This window comes from Sus scrofa, chromosome 16 (genome assembly GCF_054392235.1).
Source record: "Sus scrofa isolate SSC_HxYL_T2T_F1_AM1 chromosome 16, Sscrofa_HxYL_maternal_Yorkshire_Landrace_v2.0, whole genome shotgun sequence".
Classification (NCBI taxonomy): domain Eukaryota; kingdom Metazoa; phylum Chordata; class Mammalia; order Artiodactyla; family Suidae; genus Sus; species Sus scrofa.
This window is the reverse complement of record NC_139398.1, coordinates 80,818,457-80,824,475: the sequence shown is the minus strand read 5'-3', so window position 1 is coordinate 80,824,475 and position 6,019 is coordinate 80,818,457. Positions and strand designations below refer to the sequence as shown.

Here is a 6,019-nt window from a genome sequence, read left to right as displayed (position 1 = left end):
CTTCACAACATCTCTCTGCAAGCTCTTCTGCTTTCCCTTTTACAGAAGAACACTCAGAGAGGTTAAGAAACCTGCCCGGTGTCACACAGCTCATCTAACCAGCTCATCTAGCTGTGAGTACAGGTCTGTGGGCCAGTCCAGACCTCACTGTTGACATTCACCCAGTCTCATACTATATTGTCTGTTTCAAAACACTGTCAAATAGCTTCCCATTTTTGCCTGACCACAGTTCAGTTTGGTGAGGAAAGGAAGTGTTAGCCCATCTTAGAGATTAGAACACTGCTCAAGAGGATGAGTGGTCACCCGACTCATAGGATCCTTGGATCTGGAACCCAAGGTCCCACCCCTGGGCAGGACACTCCACATCTCACTGGCCAGCCAACCTATATCCCTGCTGATGTCCCTGAAAGTCCAGGAACTCAGCAGTTAAAAGTGCAGGTTTGGGAGCCAGCCGGGTCTGGGTCTGCCTGCCAGCCCTGCCATGTAGTAGTCATGTGACTGTGAATAAATTATATATATGCCCTCAGTGGTTGTTGGGACAAGTAAATGAGCCAATATAGGTTGAGCACTGCTGCTGGGTACATAGGAAATACTCAGTGAGTGGCTATTTTTTTATAGTTTTTTAAATAATTCAATTAACTTTGTTATTTTTATACTCGTACAACCTGATTTTAGAACATTTCCATCCCAACCCCCCAGAATGGTGGCTGTTTATTGATACGATTAACTAAAGCTCCATATTTAATATTTCTGCTATGTGAACTATAAGACCTATGCTGTCCAAATGGTAACACTAGCCATGTGTGCTGGCTTTTAAATGCTTGAAATGTGGTCCAAACTGAGATGTGCTGTAAGATGAATAAAACTAAGGCTGATTTCGCTCAGTATGAAAAAAAAGGGGGGGTGTAAAATACCTCATTAATAATTAACTACATGCTTAAATTATATTTTAGGCATATTGAGTTGACTAGACATATAAATAATATAAAATGTTACTAAATTTAATAATAATTTCACCTGTTTTCCTTGATTTTTTTAATGTGGCTACTAGAAAAATTGTATTTACATACATGGCTCCCATTGATGTCTTGCATTAGGAGAAATGTACTACTATATTCATGGATCAAGAGCACTATACTACTGTATAGTACTACCTTAGACAGTTTTAAAAACTCAAGCGCTGCAGCCTGCTGCTCTGGGTTTACCTTAATGATGTGGAATGTAAGTGCTTTGATTCGGGAATCCACTCCCCTGTCTGTGTGCCCATAGGCAAGTCATTGCAACCTCCGTGCCAATCTTTCCAAAACAGGCAAGCAAAAGTAAATCCTCCATGCCTCCCAAGGCTATTGCAAGGATTCAATGAAACACTAAGTAGGTCTGCTCCCGACACCATGCTAAGAGCTCTGCATGCCTTATCTCATTCGACCCTCACAAACCCCAGGAGGTTGGGGCAGTGATCTCAGCCACTTTGGAGACGAGAAACTGAGGCTCAGCAGTGTTCAGTAACTTGTGCAGGGTCTCCTAGGCACTGTCAGATTCCACACCCTGCCCCAGAAGTAGAGGGGTTAAGTAGACAAGAAGAAAAGAAGTGCCACTCCCCGTGTGACCTTGGGCAGGTCCCTCTCTCCTGCCGGCTCTTTTTTTCCCCTTCCAGTAAAATGGGAGAGGGATTGCCCTGATGGGTAAGGATCTTTGGGGTCCCAGTGTAAGGGGCTGCTTTAACATTTCTCCTCGAAAGTCTGATGTCTTCCGTTGTCTATTCTGTGGGGATAAATGTGCATTTCTGTTTGTTTTAATAACATCTGTAGGAGCTTTATATAGTGTCTATGTCTGCTTACATTAGACGCTGTGTATTATAGTTAAGAGTCGTTCACTATTTCCCATATAACCCTTGTTTTTTATGGGTTTGGGAGAGCTCAGCTGTAAAAACTCTCTTGGCTGAAAAAAATTTTTTTTTCAAACAAATTAGGTTTAAAGCAGGAGGCTGGTTTCAAACACTTTAGAGCCTGCATATTTTTCCTTAGCAGTCACTTTTCATTTAAAAATTAGACTGGCTGATTTCTTAGTTTTGTTTCTTTATGAAGATTTAGCAAAAACCATAAGCTTCACTGCTGGCTCCCTGAAAAGAAAGAAGGTCCCAGAGCCTTTTGCAAGAGAGCCTGGGCCTGAAGTCTGCAGACTGCCAGAGAGTCCCAGCTCAGTCTTTGACTGCTTTGTGACCCTGAGCTGTTCATTTCCCTCGCAGGGTCTTCCTTTCTCCTTCTGTCCATGAGAAGCATAATTCCTGCCCTTCTCCCTTCTCGTCTCGAAGGAGAAACATGTGCCTGTAGAAGTGAAAGTACCATGGAAAGGTGAATGCGCTATACACACACTATGGACTGCAAAGAACAACATGCTAAGTTTTTCACCAGCAGAAAGTAGGTCGTTACAGCCAGTGTTACAGTCAGGAAAGAACCTAGAAGTTGAGGAGCAGCCCCCTTCCTCATTTTACAGATGGGACCCACTCTGAGCCAGAGCAGAGGAAGCGGGTTCCAGGGCAAGGCTGCAGTTAGACGCCCGGATCCCTTCAAAACCCCCCTTCTCTCGTTCTCTACTTACTTTGGGGACCAAAGAAGATCAGAGAAGGAGAGGCTGTATTTGTGCACGTACACACACACACACACACACACACACACACACACACACACACACGAGATGCTCCAAGATGTGGGGAGAAACTAGGTCTCTGGAAGCAGACCGACCTGCCCTTTGATCCGAGCCCAGCCTGCCTTTTACCGTGTATGTGACCTTCAACAAAGTTCTTCACTGCTCTGAGCCTCAGCTGCCTGTGTATGAACCTCATACAAGCCTTGTGAGGCTGAAATGAAATAACACATGCTAAAGGCTTAAATAATTTCCTTAATAAAATTTAGCTTGTTATTACTTCATGTATTAATAGGTTTTAAATGTAAGAAAAAGCCGCATGTACTGTGTGGAAGTAATAAACCCTTCAAGACAAATATTTACTATTGTATGTTAATTGATGGTGATTATTAGGATTATTTCTTGCTCATTATTTACACCCACAGAGCCTAGCACAAAGTGAGCACTCAATTGCTGCATGTTGAATAAACAGTCTACTAAAGTAGTGGCCACAGGGGAAATTCGCAGGATATTGCAGCTTAATCTTTTATTGCAAAAGTAATACTTAGTCATTGTTTTATATACATAGCTAAGCAGGAGGAAAACTCAAAATTATCCTTATTCCCACAGCTCAGAGGTTGAGGTGTCAATGTTTTGAGGTACATCCTTCCACTTTGTCTCCATGAATGATATTTATTTATTTATTTTTACGTGAAGCCCGTCGCTATGGATAGTCTTTAGTAACGGGAGAGGGGTTTTTTTGTGCCCCCTCACTTCTATCGTGAACAATCTACGTATCAATTCCCATATTTTTGGTAAGGGCTGAATAGTAACCCACTGAGAGATTTATTTAACCAGTTCTGTCATTGTCACACTTTGGAGGTCCTTTCACACTTTTCACTCTTTAGTAAAACAGTCCTATAGTTAAAGTTTCGTAACATCAGTATTTCCTTGCCATAAATTCCTGGAATTTACTGTGAAGTTAGTGATCATTCCATTTTCTCTCCTAGATTTAAAAAAAAAAAAAAGAGAGAGATGTCCTTACTCCAAAGTTAATAATGAGGCCGCTCTCTGCCACAGCCAGGTGGAGGTAGGTGTCTGATTAAGCACGCTGCACCCTGGGAGAGAAGAAGCAAGTAAAAGGCGGTCTCTAAGGCTGCTCCACGGAGGGAGGGCCAAAGTCGGGTGAGAGGCCTGTGAGCCCTGAGCGGGGAGAAGAGCTGGACCCCCGAATCTGGAGCCCCGACGACGACGACGACGACGACACAGGCAGGTTTGTGAAACCCCGGGAGCAACTCGCAACTCCGTTCTGCTCCGGGGTTCGGTTTTTGCCGCTGGAGGGAGGGCCGGGACTGGGGCTCGGCGGGCGGGCCTTCTGGGCGTGGAGTAAGGCTTGGGGGAGATGGGAGGACGTCCGGACGGGCCCCTCCACGAGCACTGGCCCCCTGTCCCTGCTCACGAGTGCTCGGATTGAGACGGGACCCGGCGTGGTTGGACCGAATGCGAGGCTCCCCCGCTGTCTTCTCTAAGAGGGTCTGCGCCGGCCAGATGGGGTTTTCGGAGGAGGCCAAACTTGGCGCGTTGTACCCCTCGGTACCCTCTCTCCTCTCGCTGGCTACAAAAAAGCAGAACCCGGGTGCGCATTCTTCCCATGCCTAGGATACTTCGTCGTGCTAAAAATAGTCGAGGGCGGGGTGCTCTGCGTAGCGCCAGAGAATGGTTCGTAAATTAAACTCGAGTCCTGGGTTCGAATCCAGAAAAGGTCCCCTCCGCGCTGGCTGCCCTCAATCGGCTTGCTCCCTGTCTCAGTTTCCCCGCGCGTGTCTGCATTTCTAAAGGGCTCCTCAGCTCTTGGTAAGAAGAAGAAAAAAAGAAAACTCGATTTTTCTTTTCTGCTTCTCCCCGAGGGGCCGTGGGGCCCCAGGCCAGGTACTGAGGCCGGGGAGGGGTGTGCCGGACGGCTCATTACCGTGAGGTGTTGCCCTAGTTAAATCTCGGCCCGTTTGATCTGGCAGCGGGTGGCGAGAGGGAATAAAGAAAAAAGTAGGGGGGTCAGCGTAGAGAGAAGCTCACACCTCCTCGGCCGTTTCCTCGCGCCCATAAAACACCTTTTATTAACTCCTTCGCGTCCGGAAAGGCCCGCGTGGTCACTCAGCCCTGCCAGGGTGTTTACAGCCCAAACGAATGGGGTCCCGTATTCACCCCAATGCCAAGACGAGGCGCCTGGAGCACGCCTGGCTCCGGAGCTGCCCCTTCTCGGCCCCAGGCGAGAACACTCCAAGAGACACGCGCGCCTCCCGCGCTGCACGCGGAGGACGTATGCCAGCGCTGCAGACCGTGCACTCCCTCGGGCGATCGTGTGAGCTATTAGGAGACATAAAAGCGCTTAGCAGAGAGCCTCACAAACCAAACTGGTCTGTATGCTATTATTCAGGGACACATAAACGCCTACATTCCGCCCGCCCCAGTTCGGCCCAGCACGCACCCGAGCCTTTTGCTAAATGTACCCACTTTTATCTCCACACCCTGCCACAGGTGCTCACGTGGAGGCACAGAGGCTGGCTGTCCTGCATAAGTGCCGAATTAGCCTGCACAAACCGCTCCCCCATCCATTCGCACAAATCCATACGCTCTCACAAATACTTGAGCTCTTTGTTGCTAGAGAGAAACCTAAATGCCTCACTTTGACCACAGGCACTCACAAGCATTTTTCACTCACTTACGTATGAAAATAAAAGCTGCTACACCTTGCCGAGTCCTAAACTGTGTGCTGAGACCGTGTTAAGTAGACCCTCATTGCCCCGCCACGGGGCTCTGTGTGAGTTCTTGCACCATTGCATGTGCCATTGTAGGCTCAGAATTTCACATCCGTGAAAGTATTACCAAAAGCATTCCCCTCTTCCCAACGTCCCTTGCCCTCGAATTGCCATTCGTTTGTGTGACAGACCCCCTTCCCATTAGCCCCAAACCTCAGCCTGCAGACACTGATGTGCATACTATCCCATGGACAGGCCCAAATACTGACCCACATAAATCCTAGCTGGTCTCCTCTGTGTCTCATTCATTTGCAGTTTTCTTTACTGTGGGGTCATTAAAGCTATCCTGTACTTGAGTTCCCTTGTGGTTCAGTGGGTTAAGGATCTGGTGTTGTCACTACAGCAGCTCAGATTGCTGCTGTGGCACAAGTTTGATCCCTGGCCTGGGAACTTCCACAAGCTTCAGACGTAGCCAACAAAACAAACCAAGAAACTATCCTGTCCCCCCAGTATCTTCTAAGGAGAACTTTGCTCCTTGTTTCAGGAGTACATCCTTTGTCTATTCCCTTCCTTTGACTTCATTTCTAGTTTGGTTTGGCGTTTATCAAAAGAGAAGTAGGAACAGGAGACTTTCCACCCAG

General features: G+C 47.3%; 1 long non-coding RNA gene across 2 annotated transcripts in view; it reads left to right on the top strand.

Annotated features, from left to right (window-relative positions):
- Positions 1-1,604: 1,604 nt before the first annotated feature.
- LOC110257270 (uncharacterized) overlaps positions 1,605-6,019 on the top strand; it is a 99,286-nt gene continuing 94,871 nt past the window's right edge. The window contains exon 1 of one of the 2 annotated variants that reach the window (XR_002339673.2): positions 1,605-3,895. This is a non-coding gene — a long non-coding RNA (uncharacterized LOC110257270). The remainder of the gene's footprint in view (positions 3,896-6,019) is intronic. The other variant, XR_002339672.2, reaches the window with a different exon arrangement.